General features: G+C 40.4%; 10 non-coding genes across 10 annotated transcripts; all 10 read left to right on the forward strand.

The window, feature by feature from the left end:
• The first annotated feature begins 477 nt into the window (after positions 1–477).
• Positions 478–550, forward strand: TRNAR-UCG (transfer RNA arginine (anticodon UCG)). The gene has a single exon. It is a non-coding gene; the product is annotated as a tRNA-Arg (tRNA).
• A 1,786-nt stretch (positions 551–2,336) lies between these two features.
• Positions 2,337–2,409, forward strand: TRNAR-UCG (transfer RNA arginine (anticodon UCG)). The gene has a single exon. It is a non-coding gene; the product is annotated as a tRNA-Arg (tRNA).
• An 857-nt stretch (positions 2,410–3,266) lies between these two features.
• Positions 3,267–3,339, forward strand: TRNAR-UCG (transfer RNA arginine (anticodon UCG)). The gene has a single exon. It is a non-coding gene; the product is annotated as a tRNA-Arg (tRNA).
• An 855-nt stretch (positions 3,340–4,194) lies between these two features.
• TRNAQ-UUG (transfer RNA glutamine (anticodon UUG)) lies at positions 4,195–4,267 on the forward strand. The gene has a single exon. It is a non-coding gene; the product is annotated as a tRNA-Gln (tRNA).
• A 2,716-nt stretch (positions 4,268–6,983) lies between these two features.
• On the forward strand, positions 6,984–7,056 carry TRNAR-UCG (transfer RNA arginine (anticodon UCG)). The gene has a single exon. It is a non-coding gene; the product is annotated as a tRNA-Arg (tRNA).
• Positions 7,057–7,911: 855 nt separating this feature from the next.
• On the forward strand, positions 7,912–7,984 carry TRNAQ-UUG (transfer RNA glutamine (anticodon UUG)). Its single transcript has one exon. It is a non-coding gene; the product is annotated as a tRNA-Gln (tRNA).
• A 1,784-nt stretch (positions 7,985–9,768) lies between these two features.
• TRNAQ-UUG (transfer RNA glutamine (anticodon UUG)) lies at positions 9,769–9,841 on the forward strand. Its single transcript has one exon. It is a non-coding gene; the product is annotated as a tRNA-Gln (tRNA).
• A 1,786-nt stretch (positions 9,842–11,627) lies between these two features.
• TRNAR-UCG (transfer RNA arginine (anticodon UCG)) lies at positions 11,628–11,700 on the forward strand. The gene has a single exon. It is a non-coding gene; the product is annotated as a tRNA-Arg (tRNA).
• An 853-nt stretch (positions 11,701–12,553) lies between these two features.
• On the forward strand, positions 12,554–12,626 carry TRNAQ-UUG (transfer RNA glutamine (anticodon UUG)). Its single transcript has one exon. It is a non-coding gene; the product is annotated as a tRNA-Gln (tRNA).
• An 855-nt stretch (positions 12,627–13,481) lies between these two features.
• Positions 13,482–13,554, forward strand: TRNAR-UCG (transfer RNA arginine (anticodon UCG)). Its single transcript has one exon. It is a non-coding gene; the product is annotated as a tRNA-Arg (tRNA).
• The last annotated feature ends 3,885 nt before the right edge of the window (positions 13,555–17,439 follow it).

A 17,439-nucleotide genomic window follows, 5' to 3' on the forward strand; every position in this document is an offset into this window, starting at 1 on the left:
TTCTAACAAAAGGCAGTTTTCTCTCTCAAATTGTTTCACAAGTTTGAAAAAAATGAAGCATCTGCATTAACTCCTAAAGGTGTCCATGTTTTCTGCCAAGTGACCTCATGGAAGAGGAGGATTCTGTTTTGGCTTGTCCTTCCACGTTGTTGTCAAGTTTGAAGAATTGAAACATCTGCATTCCCTTCTAACAGTAGATTTCCTCTATTTGACTGAGGGGACAAATTCGGCTCTGCTCATTTCTGGGGAATCGAAAATCAAGATGTTGTTTTGCAAAGCTTTGCCTTTCTTCCATCGTTACTTAATCCATCTTTTAAAATTGCTGTCACTGCTTGAAAGAGTGTGCAGTAAGTGGTGCCTCTTTCGGACAAAGGCAGGTTTCTCCAATTTTTTTCACAAGTTGAATCGCTTCTGCAATTTGTCATGCTATGTTTTTTCTTTTTCCCAGATACGCTGCCACATCACACCCAAAATTGAGACCGCGTGGCCTAATGGATAAGGCGTCTGACTTCGAATCAGAAGATTGAGGGTTCGAGTCCCTTCGTGGTCGATGTTTATGAAGCTTCAAACACCAATGAAGAAGCCTGTCATGTTCTTCTGAAAAGGGGCAAGTTTATTTGTTACTTTTAATGATAAAAATTGGTGCGTTTAACTAAATCAAACAACCCTATGATGGAAAATTACTACAAATATAAGATAAAGGACAGTTTCCTTCAAATCTTTTAAAGCAAACCTTTAAATAAAAGTCATCAGAAACAGAGGGATATATTTGAAGAAGTTACCTGGTGGAAACACTGCTTTTAGCCATTGTTAGAGAAATGAAAACTGAAAAATTCTTCGGAAATCATGCTATTTCTTTCTCATCAACTTATGCAAATCATTGGAATTGCCACTTATGCCAAAAAGAGAGAGCTCTGAAAGTGTGTTTCTAACAAAAGGCAGTTTTCTCTCTCAAATTGTTTCACAAGTTTGAAAAAAATGAAGCATCTGCATTAACTCCTAAAGGTGTCCATGTTTTCTGCCAAGTGACGTCATGGAAGAGGAGGATTCTGTTTTGGCTTGTCCTTCCACGTTGTTGTCGTCAAGTTTGAAGAATTGAAACATCTGCATTCCCTTCTAACAGTAGATTTCCTCTATTTGACTGAGGGGACAAATTCGGCTCTGCTCATTTCTGGGGAATCGAAAATCAAGATGTTGTTTTGCAAAGCTTTGCCTTTCTTCCATCGTTACTTAATCCATCTTTTAAAATTGCTGTCACTGCTTGAAAGAGTGTGCAGTAAGTGGTGCCTCTTTCGGACAAAGGCAGGTTTCTCCAATTTTTTTCACAAGTTGAATCGCTTCTGCAATTTGTCATGCTATGTTTTTTCTTTTTCCCAGATACGCTGCCACATCACACCCAAAATTGAGACCGCGTGGCCTAATGAATAAGGCGTCTGACTTCGAATCAGAAGATTGAGGGTTCGAGTCCCTTCGTGGTCGATGTTTATGAAGCTTCAAACACCAATGAAGAAGCCTGTCATGTTCTTCTGAAAAGGGGCAAGTTTATTTGTTACTTTTAATGATAAAAATTGGTGCGTTTAACTAAATCAAACAACCCTATGATGGAAAATTACTACAAATATAAGATAAAGGACAGTTTCCTTCAAATCTTTTAAAGCAAATCTTTAAATAAAAGTCATCAGAAACAGAGGGATATATTTGAAGAAGTTACCTGGTGGAAACACTGCTTTTAGCCATTGTTAGAGAAATGAAAACAGAAAAATTCTTTGGAAATCATGCTATTTCTTTCTCATCAACTTATGCAAATCATTGGAATTGCCACTTATGCCAAAAAGAGAGAGCTCTGAAAGTGTGTTTCTAACAAAAGGCAGTTTTCTCTCTCAAATTGTTTCACAAGTTTGAAAAAAATGAAGCATCTGCATTAACTCCTAAAGGTGTCCATGTTTTCTGCCAAGTGACCTCATGGAAGAGGAGGATTCTGTTTTGGCTTGTCCTTCCACGTTGTTGTCGTCAAGTTTGAAGAATTGAAACATCTGCATTCCCTTCTAACAGTAGATTTCCTCTATTTGACTGAGGGGACAAATTCGGCTCTGCTCATTTCTGGGGAATCGAAAATCAAGATGTTGTTTTGCAAAGCTTTGCCTTTCTTCCATCGTTACTTAATCCATCTTTTAAAATTGCTGTCACTGCTTGAAAGAGTGTGCAGTAAGTGGTGCCTCTTTCGGACAAAGGCAGGTTTCTCCAATTTTTTTCACAAGTTGAATCGCTTCTGCAATTTGTCATGCTATGTTTTTTTCTTTTTCCCAGATACGCTGCCACATCACACCCAAAATTGAGACCGCGTGGCCTAATGGATAAGGCGTCTGACTTCGAATCAGAAGATTGAGGGTTCGAGTCCCTTCGTGGTCGATGTTTATGAAGCTTCAAACACCAATGAAGAAGCCTGTCATGTTCTTCTGAAAAGGGGCAAGTTTATTTGTTACTTTTAATGATAACAATTGGTGCGTTTAACTAAATCAAACAACCCTATGATGGAAAATTACTACAAATATAAGATAAAGGACAGTTTCCTTCAAATCTTTTAAAGCAAACCTTTAAATAAAAGTCATCAGAAACAGAGGGATATATTTGAAGAAGTTACCTGGTGGAAACACTGCTTTTAGCCATTGTTAGAGAAATGAAAACAGAAAAATTCTTTGGAAATCATGCTATTTCTTTCTCATCAACTTATGCAAATCATTGGAATTGCCACTTATGCCAAAAAGAGAGAGCTCTGAAAGTGTGTTTCTAACAAAAGGCAGTTTTCTCTCTCAAATTGTTTCACAAGTTTGAAAAAAATGAAGCATCTGCATTAACTCCTAAAGGTGTCCATGTTTTCTGCCAAGTGACCTCATGGAAGAGGAGGATTCTGTTTTGGCTTGTCCTTCCACGTTGTTGTCGTCAAGTTTGAAGAATTGAAACAACTGCATTCCCTTCTAACAGTAGATTTCCTCTATTTGACTGAGCGGACAAATTCGGCTCTGCTCATTTCTGGGGAATCGAAAATCAAGATGTTGTTTTGCAAAGCTTTGCCTTTCTTCCATCGTTACTTAATCCATCTTTTAAAATTGCTGTCACTGCTTGAAAGAGTGTGCAGTAAGTGGTGCCTCTTTCGGACAAAGGGAGGTTTCTCCAATTGTTTTCACAAGTTGAATTGCTTCTGCAATTTGTCATGCTATGTTTTTTCTTTTTCCCAGATACGCTGCCACACACACACGCAAAATTGAGACCGCGTGGCCTAATGGATAAGGCGTCTGACTTCGAATCAGAAGATTGAGGGTTCGAGTCCCTTCGTGGTCGATGTTTATGAAGCTTCAAACACCAATGCAGAAGCCTGGCATGTTCTTCTGAAAAGGGGCAAGTTTCTTTGTTACTTTTAATGATAAAAATTGGTGCGTTTAACTAAATCAAACAACCCTATGATATAAAATTACTACAAATATAAGATAAAGGACAGTTTCCTTCAAATCTTTTAAAGCAAACCTTTAAATAAAAGTCATCAGAAACAGAGGGATATATTGGAAGAAGTTACCTGGTGGAAACACTGCTTTTAGCCATTGTTAGAGAAATGAAAACAGAAAAATTATTTGGAAATCATGCTATTTCTTTCTCATCAACTTATGCAAATCATTGGAATTGCCACTTATGCCAAAAAGAGAGAGCTCTGAAAGTGTGTTTCTAACAAAAGGCAGTTTTCTCTCTCAAATTGTTTCACAAGTTTGAAAAAAATGAAGCATCTGCATTAACTCCTAAAGGTGTCCATGTTTTCTGCCAAGTGACCTCATGGAAGAGGAGGATTCTGTTTTGGCTTGTCCTTCCACGTTGTTGTCGTCAAGTTTGAAGAATTGAAACATCTGCATTCCCTTCTAACAGTAGATTTCCTCTATTTGACTGAGCGGACAAATTCGGCTCTGCTCATTTCTGGGGAATCGAAAATCAAGATGTTGTTTTGCAAAGCTTTGCCTTTCTTCCATCGTTACTTAATCCATCTTTCAAAATTGCTGTCACTGCTTGAAAGAGTGTGCAGTAAGTGGTGCCTCTTTCGGACAAAGGGAGGTTTCTCCAATTTTTTTCACAAGTTGAATCGCTTCTGCAATTTGTCATGCTATGTTTTTTCTTTTTCCCAGATACGCTGCCACACACACCCAAAATTGAGACCGCGTGGCCTAATGGATAAGGCGTCTGACTTTGAATCAGAAGATTGAGAGTTCGAGTCCCTTCGTGGTCGATGTTTATGAAGCTTCAAACACCAATGAAGAAGCCTGTCATGTTCTTCTGAAAAGGGGCAAGTTTATTTGTTACTTTTAATGATAAAAATTGGTGCGTTTAACTAAATCAAACAACCCTATGATGGAAAATTACTATAAATATAAGATAAAGGACAGTTTCCTTCAAATCTTTTAAAGCAAACCTTTAAATAAAAGTCATCAGAAACAGAGGGATATATTTGAAGAAGTTACCTGGTGGAAACACTGCTTTTAGCCATTGTTAGAGAAATGAAAACAGAAAAATTCTTCGGAAATCATGCTATTTCTTTCTCATCAACTTATGCAAATCATTGGAATTGCCACTTATGCCAAAAAGAGAGAGCTCTGAAAGTGTGTTTCTAACAAAAGGCAGTTTTCTCTCTCAAATTGTTTCACAAGTTTGAAAAAAATGAAGCATCTGCATTAACTCCTAAAGGTGTCCATGTTTTCTGCCAAGTGACCTCATGGAAGAGGAGGATTCTGTTTTGGCTTGTCCTTCCACGTTGTTGTCGTCAAGTTTGAAGAATTGAAACATCTGCATTCCCTTCTAACAGTAGATTTCCTCTATTTGACTGAGGGGACAAATTCAACTCTGCTCATTTCTGGGGAATCGAAAATCAAGATGTTGTTTTGCAAAGCTTTGCCTTTCTTCCATCGTTACTTAATCCATCTTTTAAAATTGCTGTCACTGCTTGAAAGAGTGTGCAGTAAGTGGTGCCTCTTTCGGACAAAGGCAGGTTTCTCCAATTTTTTTCACAAGTTGAATCGCTTCTGCAATTTGTCATGCTATGTTTTTTCTTTTTCCCAGATACGCTGCCACATCACACCCAAAATTGAGACCGCGTGGCCTAATGGATAAGGCGTCTGACTTCAAATCAGAAGATTGAGGGTTCGAGTCCCTTCGTGGTCGATGTTTTTGAAGCTTCAAACACCAATGCAGAAGCCTGTCATGTTCTTCTGAAAAGGGGCAAGTTTATTTGTTACTTTTAATGATAAAAATTGGTGCGTTTAACTAAATCAAACAACCCTATGATGGAAAATTACTACAAATATAAGATAAAGGACAGTTTCCTTCAAATCTTTTAAAGCAAACCTTTAAATAAAAGTCATCAGAAACAGAGGGATATATTTGAAGAAGTTACCTGGTGGAAACACTGCTTTTAGCCATTGTTAGAGAAATGAAAACAGAAAAATTCTTTGGAAATCATGCTATTTCTTTCTCATCAACTTATGCAAATCATTGGAATTGCCACTTATGCCAAAAAGAGAGAGCTCTGAAAGTGTGTTTCTAACAAAAGGCAGTTTTCTCTCTCAAATTGTTTCACAAGTTTGAAAAAAATGAAGCATCTGCATTAACTCCTAAAGGTGTCCATGTTTTCTGCCAAGTGACCTCATGGAAGAGGAGGATTCTGTTTTGGCTTGTCCTTCCACGTTGTTGTCGTCAAGTTTGAACAATTGAAACATCTGCATTCCCTTCTAACAGTAGATTTCCTCTATTTGACTGAGCGGACAAATTCGGCTCTGCTCATTTCTGGGGAATCGAAAATCAAGATGTTGTTTTGCAAAGCTTTGCCTTTCTTCCATCGTTACTTAATCCATCTTTTAAAATTGCTGTCACTGCTTGAAAGAGTGTGCAGTAAGTGGTGCCTCTTTCGGACAAAGGGAGGTTTCTCCAATTTTTTTCACAAGTTGAATCGCTTCTGCAATTTTTCATGCTATGTTTTTTCTTTTTCCCAGATACGCTGCCACACACACACCCAAAATTGAGCCCGCGTGGCCTAATGGATAAGGCGTCTGACTTCAAATCAGAAGATTGAGGGTTCGAGTCCCTTCGTGGTCGATGTTTATGAAGCTTCAAACACCAATGCAGAAGCCTGTCATGTTCTTCTGAAAAGGGGCAAGTTTCTTTGTTACTTTTAATGATAAAAATTGGTGCGTTTAACTAAATCAAACAACCCTATGATATAAAATTACTACAAATATAAGATAAAGGACAGTTTCCTTCAAATCTTTTAAAGCAAACCTTTAAATAAAAGTCATCAGAAACAGAGGGATATATTGGAAGAAGTTACCTGGTGGAAACACTGCTTTTAGCCATTGTTAGAGAAATGAAAACAGAAAAATTCTTTGGAAATCATGCTATTTCTTTCTCATCAACTTATGCAAATCATTGGAATTGCCACTTATGCCAAAAAGAGAGAGCTCTGAAAGTGTGTTTCTAACAAAAGGCAGTTTTCTCTCTCAAATTGTTTCACAAGTTTGAAAAAAATGAAGCATCTGCATTAACTCCTAAAGGTGTCCATGTTTTCTGCCAAGTGACCTCATGGAAGAGGAGGATTCTGTTTTGGCTTGTCCTTCCACGTTGTTGTCGTCAAGTTTGAAGAATTGAAACAACTGCATTCCCTTCTAACAGTAGATTTCCTCTATTTGACTGAGCGGACAAATTCGGCTCTGCTCATTTCTGGGGAATCGAAAATCAAGATGTTGTTTTGCAAAGCTTTGCCTTTCTTCCATCGTTACTTAATCCATCTTTTAAAATTGCTGTCACTGCTTGAAAGAGTGTGCAGTAAGTGGTGCCTCTTTCGGACAAAGGGAGGTTTCTCCAATTTTTTTCACAAGTTGAATCGCTTCTGCAATTTGTCATGCTATGTTTTTTCTTTTTCCCAGATACGCTGCCACACACACACGCAAAATTGAGACCGCGTGGCCTAATGGATAAGGCATCTGACTTCGAATCAGAAGATTGAGGGTTCGAGTCCCTTCGTGGTCGATGTTTATGAAGCTTCAAACACCAATGCAGAAGCCTGGCATGTTCTTCTGAAAAGGGGCAAGTTTCTTTGTTACTTTTAATGATAAAAATTGGTGCGTTTAACTAAATCAAACAACCCTATGATATAAAATTACTACAAATATAAGATAAAGGACAGTTTCCTTCAAATCTTTTAAAGCAAACCTTTAAATAAAAGTCATCAGAAACAGAGGGATATATTGGAAGAAGTTACCTGGTGGAAACACTGCTTTTAGCCATTGTTAGAGAAATGAAAACAGAAAAATTCTTTGGAAATCATGCTATTTCTTTCTCATCAACTTATGCAAATCATTGGAATTGCCACTTATGCCAAAAAGAGAGAGCTCTGAAAGTGTGTTTCTAACAAAAGGCAGTTTTCTCTCTCAAATTGTTTCACAAGTTTGAAAAAAATGAAGCATCTGCATTAACTCCTAAAGGTGTCCATGTTTTCTGCCAAGTGACCTCATGGAAGAGGAGGATTCTGTTTTGGCTTGTCCTTCCACGTTGTTGTCGTCAAGTTTGAAGAATTGAAACATCTGCATTCCCTTCTAACAGTAGATTTCCTCTATTTGACTGAGCGGACAAATTCGGCTCTGCTCATTTCTGGGGAATCGAAAATCAAGATGTTGTTTTGCAAAGCTTTGCCTTTCTTCCATCGTTACTTAATCCATCTTTCAAAATTGCTGTCACTGCTTGAAAGAGTGTGCAGTAAGTGGTGCCTCTTTCGGACAAAGGGAGGTTTCTCCAATTTTTTTCACAAGTTGAATCGCTTCTGCAATTTGTCATGCTATGTTTTTTCTTTTTCCCAGATACGCTGCCACACACACCCAAAATTGAGACCGCGTGGCCTAATGGATAAGGCGTCTGACTTTGAATCAGAAGATTGAGAGTTCGAGTCCCTTCGTGGTCGATGTTTATGAAGCTTCAAACACCAATGAAGAAGCCTGTCATGTTCTTCTGAAAAGGGGCAAGTTTATTTGTTACTTTTAATGATAAAAATTGGTGCGTTTAACTAAATCAAACAACCCTATGATGGAAAATTACTACAAATATAAGATAAAGGACAGTTTCCTTCAAATCTTTTAAAGCAAACCTTTAAATAAAAGTCATCAGAAACAGAGGGATATATTTGAAGAAGTTACCTGGTGGAAACACTGCTTTTAGCCATTGTTAGAGAAATGAAAACAGAAAAATTCTTCGGAAATCATGCTATTTCTTTCTCATCAACTTATGCAAATCATTGGAATTGCCACTTATGCCAAAAAGAGAGAGCTCTGAAAGTGTGTTTCTAACAAAAGGCAGTTTTCTCTCTCAAATTGTTTCACAAGTTTGAAAAAAATGAAGCATCTGCATTAACTCCTAAAGGTGTCCATGTTTTCTGCCAAGTGACCTCATGGAAGAGGAGGATTCTGTTTTGGCTTGTCCTTCCACGTTGTTGTCGTCAAGTTTGAAGAATTGAAACATCTGCATTCCCTTCTAACAGTAGATTTCCTCTATTTGACTGAGGGGACAAATTCAACTCTGCTCATTTCTGGGGAATCGAAAATCAAGATGTTGTTTTGCAAAGCTTTGCCTTTCTTCCATCGTTACTTAATCCATCTTTTAAAATTGCTGTCACTGCTTGAAAGAGTGTGCAGTAAGTGGTGCCTCTTTCGGACAAAGGCAGGTTTCTCCAATTTTTTTCACAAGTTGAATCGCTTCTGCAATTTGTCATGCTATGTTTTTTCTTTTTCCCAGATACGCTGCCACATCACACCCAAAATTGAGACCGCGTGGCCTAATGGATAAGGCGTCTGACTTCAAATCAGAAGATTGAGGGTTCGAGTCCCTTCGTGGTCGATGTTTTTGAAGCTTCAAACACCAATGCAGAAGCCTGTCATGTTCTTCTGAAAAGGGGCAAGTTTCTTTGTTACTTTTAATGATAAAAATTGGTGCGTTTAACTAAATCAAACAACCCTATGATATAAAATTACTACAAATATAAGATAAAGGACAGTTTCCTTCAAATCTTTTAAAGCAAACCTTTAAATAAAAGTCATCAGAAACAGAGGGATATATTGGAAGAAGTTACCTGGTGGAAACACTGCTTTTAGCCATTGTTAGAGAAATGAAAACAGAAAAATTCTTTGGAAATCATGCTATTTCTTTCTCATCAACTTATGCAAATCATTGGAATTGCCACTTATGCCAAAAAGAGAGAGCTCTGAAAGTGTGTTTCTAACAAAAGGCAGTTTTCTCTCTCAAATTGTTTCACAAGTTTGAAAAAAATGAAGTATCTGCATTAACTCCTAAAGGTGTCCATGTTTTCTGCCAAGTGACCTCATGGAAGAGGAGGATTCTGTTTTGGCTTGTCCTTCCACGTTGTTGTCGTCAAGTTTGAAGAATTGAAACAACTGCATTCCCTTCTAACAGTAGATTTCCTCTATTTGACTGAGCGGACAAATTCGGCTCTGCTCATTTCTGGGGAATCGAAAATCAAGATGTTGTTTTGCAAAGCTTTGCCTTTCTTCCATCGTTACTTAATCCATCTTTCAAAATTGCTGTCACTGCTTGAAAGAGTGTGCAGTAAGTGGTGCCTCTTTCGGACAAAGGGAGGTTTCTCCAATTTTTTTCACAAGTTGAATCGCTTCTGCAATTTGTCATGCTATGTTTTTTCTTTTTCCCAGATACGCTGCCACACACACCCAAAATTGAGACCGCGTGGCCTAATGGATAAGGCGTCTGACTTTGAATCAGAAGATTGAGAGTTCGAGTCCCTTCGTGGTCGATGTTTATGAAGCTTCAAACACCAATGAAGAAGCCTGTCATGTTCTTCTGAAAAGGGGCAAGTTTATTTGTTACTTTTAATGATAAAAATTGGTGCGTTTAACTAAATCAAACAACCCTATGATGGAAAATTACTACAAATATAAGATAAAGGACAGTTTCCTTCAAATCTTTTAAAGCAAACCTTTAAATAAAAGTCATCAGAAACAGAGGGATATATTTGAAGAAGTTACCTGGTGGAAACACTGCTTTTAGCCATTGTTAGAGAAATGAAAACAGAAAAATTCTTCGGAAATCATGCTATTTCTTTCTCATCAACTTATGCAAATCATTGGAATTGCCACTTATGCCAAAAAGAGAGAGCTCTGAAAGTGTGTTTCTAACAAAAGGCAGTTTTCTCTCTCAAATTGTTTCACAAGTTTGAAAAAAATGAAGCATCTGCATTAACTCCTAAAGGTGTCCATGTTTTCTGCCAAGTGACCTCATGGAAGAGGAGGATTCTGTTTTGGCTTGTCCTTCCACGTTGTTGTCGTCAAGTTTGAAGAATTGAAACATCTGCATTCCCTTCTAACAGTAGATTTCCTCTATTTGACTGAGGGGACAAATTCAACTCTGCTCATTTCTGGGGAATCGAAAATCAAGATGTTGTTTTGCAAAGCTTTGCCTTTCTTCCATCGTTACTTAATCCATCTTTTAAAATTGCTGTCACTGCTTGAAAGAGTGTGCAGTAAGTGGTGCCTCTTTCGGACAAAGGCAGGTTTCTCCAATTTTTTTCACAAGTTGAATCGCTTCTGCAATTTGTCATGCTATGTTTTTTCTTTTTCCCAGATACGCTGCCACATCACACCCAAAATTGAGACCGCGTGGCCTAATGGATAAGGCGTCTGACTTCAAATCAGAAGATTGAGGGTTCGAGTCCCTTCGTGGTCGATGTTTTTGAAGCTTCAAACACCAATGCAGAAGCCTGTCATGTTCTTCTGAAAAGGGGCAAGTTTCTTTGTTACTTTTAATGATAAAAATTGGTGCGTTTAACTAAATCAAACAACCCTATGATATAAAATTACTACAAATATAAGATAAAGGACAGTTTCCTTCAAATCTTTTAAAGCAAACCTTTAAATAAAAGTCATCAGAAACAGAGGGATATATTGGAAGAAGTTACCTGGTGGAAACACTGCTTTTAGCCATTGTTAGAGAAATGAAAACAGAAAAATTCTTTGGAAATCATGCTATTTCTTTCTCATCAACTTATGCAAATCATTGGAATTGCCACTTATGCCAAAAAGAGAGAGCTCTGAAAGTGTGTTTCTAACAAAAGGCAGTTTTCTCTCTCAAATTGTTTCACAAGTTTGAAAAAAATGAAGTATCTGCATTAACTCCTAAAGGTGTCCATGTTTTCTGCCAAGTGACCTCATGGAAGAGGAGGATTCTGTTTTGGCTTGTCCTTCCACGTTGTTGTCGTCAAGTTTGAAGAATTGAAACAACTGCATTCCCTTCTAACAGTAGATTTCCTCTATTTGACTGAGCGGACAAATTCGGCTCTGCTCATTTCTGGGGAATCGAAAATCAAGATGTTGTTTTGCAAAGCTTTGCCTTTCTTCCATCGTTACTTAATCCATCTTTTAAAATTGCTGTCACTGCTTGAAAGAGTGTGCAGTAAGTGGTGCCTCTTTCGGACAAAGGGAGGTTTCTCCAATTTTTTTCACAAGTTGAATCGCTTCTGCAATTTGTCATGCTATGTTTTTTCTTTTTCCCAGATACGCTGCCACACACACACTCAAAATTGAGACCGCGTGGCCTAATGGCTAAGGCGTCTGACTTCGAATCAGAAGATTGAGGGTTCGAGTCCCTTCGTGGTCGATGTTTATGAAGCTTCAAACACCAATGCAGAAGCCTGGCATGTTCTTCTGAAAAGGGGCAAGTTTCTTTGTTACTTTTAATGATAAAAATTGGTGCGTTTAACTAAATCAAACAACCCTATGATATAAAATTACTACAAATATAAGATAAAGGGCAGTTTCCTTCAAATCTTTTAAAGCAAACCTTTAAATAAAAGTCATCAGAAACAGAGGGATATATTGGAAGAAGTTACCTGGTGGAAACACTGCTTTTAGCCATTGTTAGAGAAATGAAAACAGAAAAATTCTTTGGAAATCATGCTATTTCTTTCTCATCAACTTATGCAAATCATTGGAATTGCCACTTATGCCAAAAAGAGAGAGCTCTGAAAGTGTGTTTCTAACAAAAGGCAGTTTTCTCTCTCAAATTGTTTCACAAGTTTGAAAAAAATGAAGCATCTGCATTAACTCCTAAAGGTGTCCATGTTTTCTGCCAAGTGACCTCATGGAAGAGGAGGATTCTGTTTTGGCTTGTCCTTCCACGTTGTTGTCGTCAAGTTTGAAGAATTGAAACATCTGCATTCCCTTCTAACAGTAGATTTCCTCTATTTGACTGAGCGGACAAATTCGGCTCTGCTCATTTCTGGGGAATCGAAAATCAAGATGTTGTTTTGCAAAGCTTTGCCTTTCTTCCATCGTTACTTAATCCATCTTTCAAAATTGCTGTCACTGCTTGAAAGAGTGTGCAGTAAGTGGTGCCTCTTTCGGACAAAGGGAGGTTTCTCCAATTTTTTTCACAAGTTGAATCGCTTCTGCAATTTGTCATGCTATGTTTTTTCTTTTTCCCAGATACGCTGCCAAACACCCAAAATTGAGACCGCGTGGCCTAATGGATAAGGCGTCTGACTTTGAATCAGAAGATTGAGAGTTCGAGTCCCTTCGTGGTCGATGTTTATGAAGCTTCAAACACCAATGAAGAAGCCTGTCATGTTCTTCTGAAAAGGGGCAAGTTTATTTGTTACTTTTAATGATAAAAATTGGTGCGTTTAACTAAATCAAACAACCCTATGATGGAAAATTACTACAAATATAGGATAAAGGACAGTTTCCTTCAAATCTTTTAAAGCAAACCTTTAAATAAAAGTCATCAGAAACAGAGGGATATATTTGAAGAAGTTACCAGGTGGAAACACTGCTTTTAGCCATTGTTAGAGAAATGAAAACAGAAAAATTCTTTGGAAATCATGCTATTTCTTTCTCATCAACTTATGCAAATCATTGGAATTGCCACTTATGCCAAAAAGAGAGAGCTCTGAAAGTGTGTTTCTAACAAAAGGCAGTTTTCTCTCTCAAATTGTTTCACAAGTTTGAAAAAAATGAAGCATCTGCATTAACTCCTAAAGGTGTCCATGTTTTCTGCCAAGTGACCTCATGGAAGAGGAGGATTCTGTTTTGGCTTGTCCTTCCACGTTGTTGTCGTCAAGTTTGAAGAATTGAAACATCTGCATTCCCTTCTAACAGTAGATTTCCTCTATTTGACTGAGCGGACAAATTCGGCTCTGCTCATTTCTGGGGAATCGAAAATCAAGATGTTGTTTTGCAAAGCTTTGCCTTTCTTCCATCGTTACTTAATCCATCTTTCAAAATTGCTGTCACTGCTTGAAAGAGTGTGCAGTAAGTGGTGCCTCTTTCGGACAAAGGGAGGTTTCTCCAATTTTTTTCACAAGTTGAATCGCTTCTGCAATTTGTCATGCTATGTTTTTTCTTTTTCCCAGATACGCTGCCACACACACCCAAAATTGAGACCGCGTGGCCTAATGGATAAGGCGTCTGACTTCGAATCAGAAGATTGAGGGTTTGAGTCCCTTCGTGGTCGATGTTTATGAAGCTTCAAACAACAATGCAGAAGCCTGGCATGTCATGTTCTTCTGAAAAGGGGCAAGTTTCTTTGTTACTTTTAATGATAAAAATTGGTGCGTTTAACTAAATCAAACAACCCTATGATATAAAATTACTACAAATATAAGATAAAGGACAGTTTCCTTCAAATCTTTTAAAGCAAACCTTTAAATAAAAGTCATCAGAAACAGAGGGATATATTGGAAGAAGTTACCTGGTGGAAACACTGCTTTTAGCCATTGTTAGAGAAATGAAAACAGAAAAATTCTTTGGAAATCATGCTATTTCTTTCTCATCAACTTATGCAAATCATTGGAATTGCCACTGTGGCGAAACCGAACTCGCCACGTGTCCTTGGAGGGGGCTGCTTGCCCGCCTCTTGCCTTTGGACTATGGACCAGACTTTATGGGAATGTGATACCCCAGATAGCCATACCATGGAGCCTATCTATATAATGAAAGACTATGGGAAAGACTTTAGCTCCATGGCAATTGTACTGTGTGAATAGGATCTGCGCGCTATTCGGTAGTTTTGTGCGTGCAGATCCCAGCTATCTGGGGATAGGTGAAATGTCTGTGTGTTATGTGTAAATGTGACTTTATGTATTTTAAAGTGTTTTATGTTGTTTTGCAACCATGTGGTTAATGGAGTCTGCCTTTAGTCCTGGGTAATTGGATTACTTCTCCAATTAACTCCAGGGCAGAAGGGAGGAAACCAGGGTGCATTGTGGGGATGTTTTTCTGCCAGCCAGAAAGGAACAAAAGATACTTTTAGTAACTTTTTAACCCCTGGTCGGATTCATGCCATTTTTTAATATGTTGTTCCCCTGAATGGATTGATTGTGGATATGTATTTTTATGTGAATGTGATGTATGGTTTTAAAGTTATGAAAGTTGTGTAAAAGTATATGTTACACTGTATGCATAATGGGATTATGTGTCACACTAAGGGGAGGGGATGTGTGGGAGGTAACATCTATGTCATTGGTTCTTTTATGCCTCCCCCTGGGTGTGGCCTGTATGTGTGAGTTGGAAATAAAAGCCAGGCTGGATGAGCCAGTCCAGAGTTCTATTTTTACCCTCAACTTGAGTCCTGTCTCTTATTGGGGGAATCTGCTACAAGGGATTGCTATGCTAGGCATATTCCCTTGCTATAATCACTGAGCTCTTGTAAGAGCTTGTTCCTGCTTCGTTCTGAAGGGAGATAGCTGCAGCCTGCAGTGCTTATGGTGTCTGGTGGAGTGCTTGGAGTCCTCTGGAAGCGCTAGGAGCATCTTTCAACGGAGGTACCCAGTCGGGGTGCCAGTTGATCCGTTACATTGGTGGCAAGCGGTGGGATGGCGTCCTAGTGCGAGGAGAAGCAGCTCAGAGACACCGGTAACGTGTGGAGTTGTGCAGCGTCCCTATCTTCAGCAACATAATGGAACCAGCAGTGGCTACAGCAAGCATGGCGTATAGCTACTCCGTACTAGAGTTTGGCACGATGGTAGGGTTGCGCCTGAAGTTTTACGGACCCAATCCAGAGGAGAAATACGTGCGGTTCGTGTGGGACATGGTGACCCGGAACCTACAACACAGGGCGTTGAGGGAAGGCCAGTGGGCACGTTGGGAGAAACTCCAGCCACAGGTAGAGTGGGACGAGGAAGAAACCGAAGTGGCCGGGGGAGATGGGACCGAGGTCTCTCTACCGGCCCTACAGGGATGCTGGGCACCCGGCCCAGATCCCCAGCGGCAGTATGTTTTACAGGGAGGGGAGACAGTCGGTCTCACTCCTCAGCGGCAGAATGGGTTATTGGAGGAAGAGACAACCGGTCTCCCTCCCCAACAGCAACCAGAGGTACCCGAGGTAGAGGACCTCATAGACTGGTCCTGGGAGGACCCCCTGCAGGCAGGTGGAGATGGGACCGAGATCTCTCCACCGGCCCTACAGGGATGCTGGGCAACCGGCCCAGATGCCCAACTAGAGCTGGAGTTACAGAAAGTGGAGAGCATCGACCTCCCCCCCCAGCAGCAGGACAATGTATTGGGAGGAGAGACAGTCAGTCTCCCTCCACAAAGGCGGAAAGTATGTATGGGAGAGGAGCTTGCTACCACCTCTCCCCAGCAGCGGATCATTGATGTGCAGGGAATAGGGAGCCCAGTCTCCTTTCCCCAGCAGCAGGGCACTGTATTGGGAGGAGAGACAGTCGGTCTCCCTCCACAAAGGCGGAAAGTATGTATGGGAGAGGAGATTGTTACCACCTCTCCCCAGCGGCGGATCATTAATGTACAGGTAATAGAGAGCTCAGTCTCCATTCCCCAGCGGCAGAGTGTTCTAATGGGAGAGGAGCTGGTTACCACCTCTCCCCAGCGGCAGCTTAATGTACCAGGGGGAGACTGTAAGCCCCACACCTGTGCAGATGGGACAGTGGTCTCTGCACTTCCAGCACAGGGGGTAGGGACGGTCGGTCCTGCCCCCCCACGACAGGGCTGTTTAGCCAAAGGGGAGACAGTCTGTCTCCAGCAGCAGAGCTGTGTACCCAGAGGGGAGACGGTCGGTCTCCCCCTCCCACAACCAGGCTCCAATCAGGCTACTTCAGTGGTAGCGCTGGCACCAGGGCAGAGTACCACTGGTCTCTGCCCACTCAGCAACCCACCAAGGCAGACTACCAGTCCCCCACACAGCCGTGGTGAGGCACCTGGACCTGGACAAAGTTCTCCTCTACCCAGGTGTAGTAACCAGTTATTGTGGGTGGGAGGTACTGCTGTTTGTGCTTCATGGGTGGGTTGCTGGACTAACCAGGGCACGGACCGGCAGGAGGTCAGATACCCTGTTAGTCTGGGGGGTAAAGGGGAGAAGTGTGGCGAAACCGAACTCGCCACGTGTCCTTGGAGGGGGCTGCTTGCCCGCCTCTTGCCTTTGGACTATGGACCAGACTTTATGGGAATGTGATACCCCAGATAGCCATACCATGGAGCCTATCTATATAATGAAAGACTATGGGAAAGACTTTAGCTCCATGGCAATTGTACTGTGTGAATAGGATCTGCGCGCTATTCGGTAGTTTTGTGCGTGCAGATCCCAGCTATCTGGGGATAGGTGAAATGTCTGTGTGTTATGTGTAAATGTGACTTTATGTATTTTAAAGTGTTTTATGTTGTTTTGCAACCATGTGGTTAATGGAGTCTGCCTTTAGTCCTGGGTAATTGGATTACTTCTCCAATTAACTCCAGGGCAGAAGGGAGGAAACCAGGGTGCATTGTGGGGATGTTTTTCTGCCAGCCAGAAAGGAACAAAAGATACTTTTAGTAACTTTTTAACCCCTGGTCGGATTCATGCCATTTTTTAATATGTTGTTCCCCTGAATGGATTGATTGTGGATATGTATTTTTATGTGAATGTGATGTATGGTTTTAAAGTTATGAAAGTTGTGTAAAAGTATATGTTACACTGTATGCATAATGGGATTATGTGTCACACTAAGGGGAGGGGATGTGTGGGAGGTAACATCTATGTCATTGGTTCTTTTATGCCTCCCCCTGGGTGTGGCCTGTATGTGTGAGTTGGAAATAAAAGCCAGGCTGGATGAGCCAGTCCAGAGTTCTATTTTTACCCTCAACTTGAGTCCTGTCTCTTATTGGGGGAATCTGCTACAAGGGATTGCTATGCTAGGCATATTCCCTTGCTATAATCACTGAGCTCTTGTAAGAGCTTGTTCCTGCTTCGTTCTGAAGGGAGATAGCTGCAGCCTGCAGTGCTTATGGTGTCTGGTGGAGTGCTTGGAGTCCTCTGGAAGCGCTAGGAGCATCTTTCAACGGAGGTACCCAGTCGGGGTGCCAGTTGATCCGTTACAGCCACTTATGCCAAAAAGAGAGAGCTCTG

Source organism: Pelobates fuscus, chromosome 9 (genome assembly GCF_036172605.1).
Source record: "Pelobates fuscus isolate aPelFus1 chromosome 9, aPelFus1.pri, whole genome shotgun sequence".
In the NCBI taxonomy this organism is placed as follows: domain Eukaryota; kingdom Metazoa; phylum Chordata; class Amphibia; order Anura; family Pelobatidae; genus Pelobates; species Pelobates fuscus.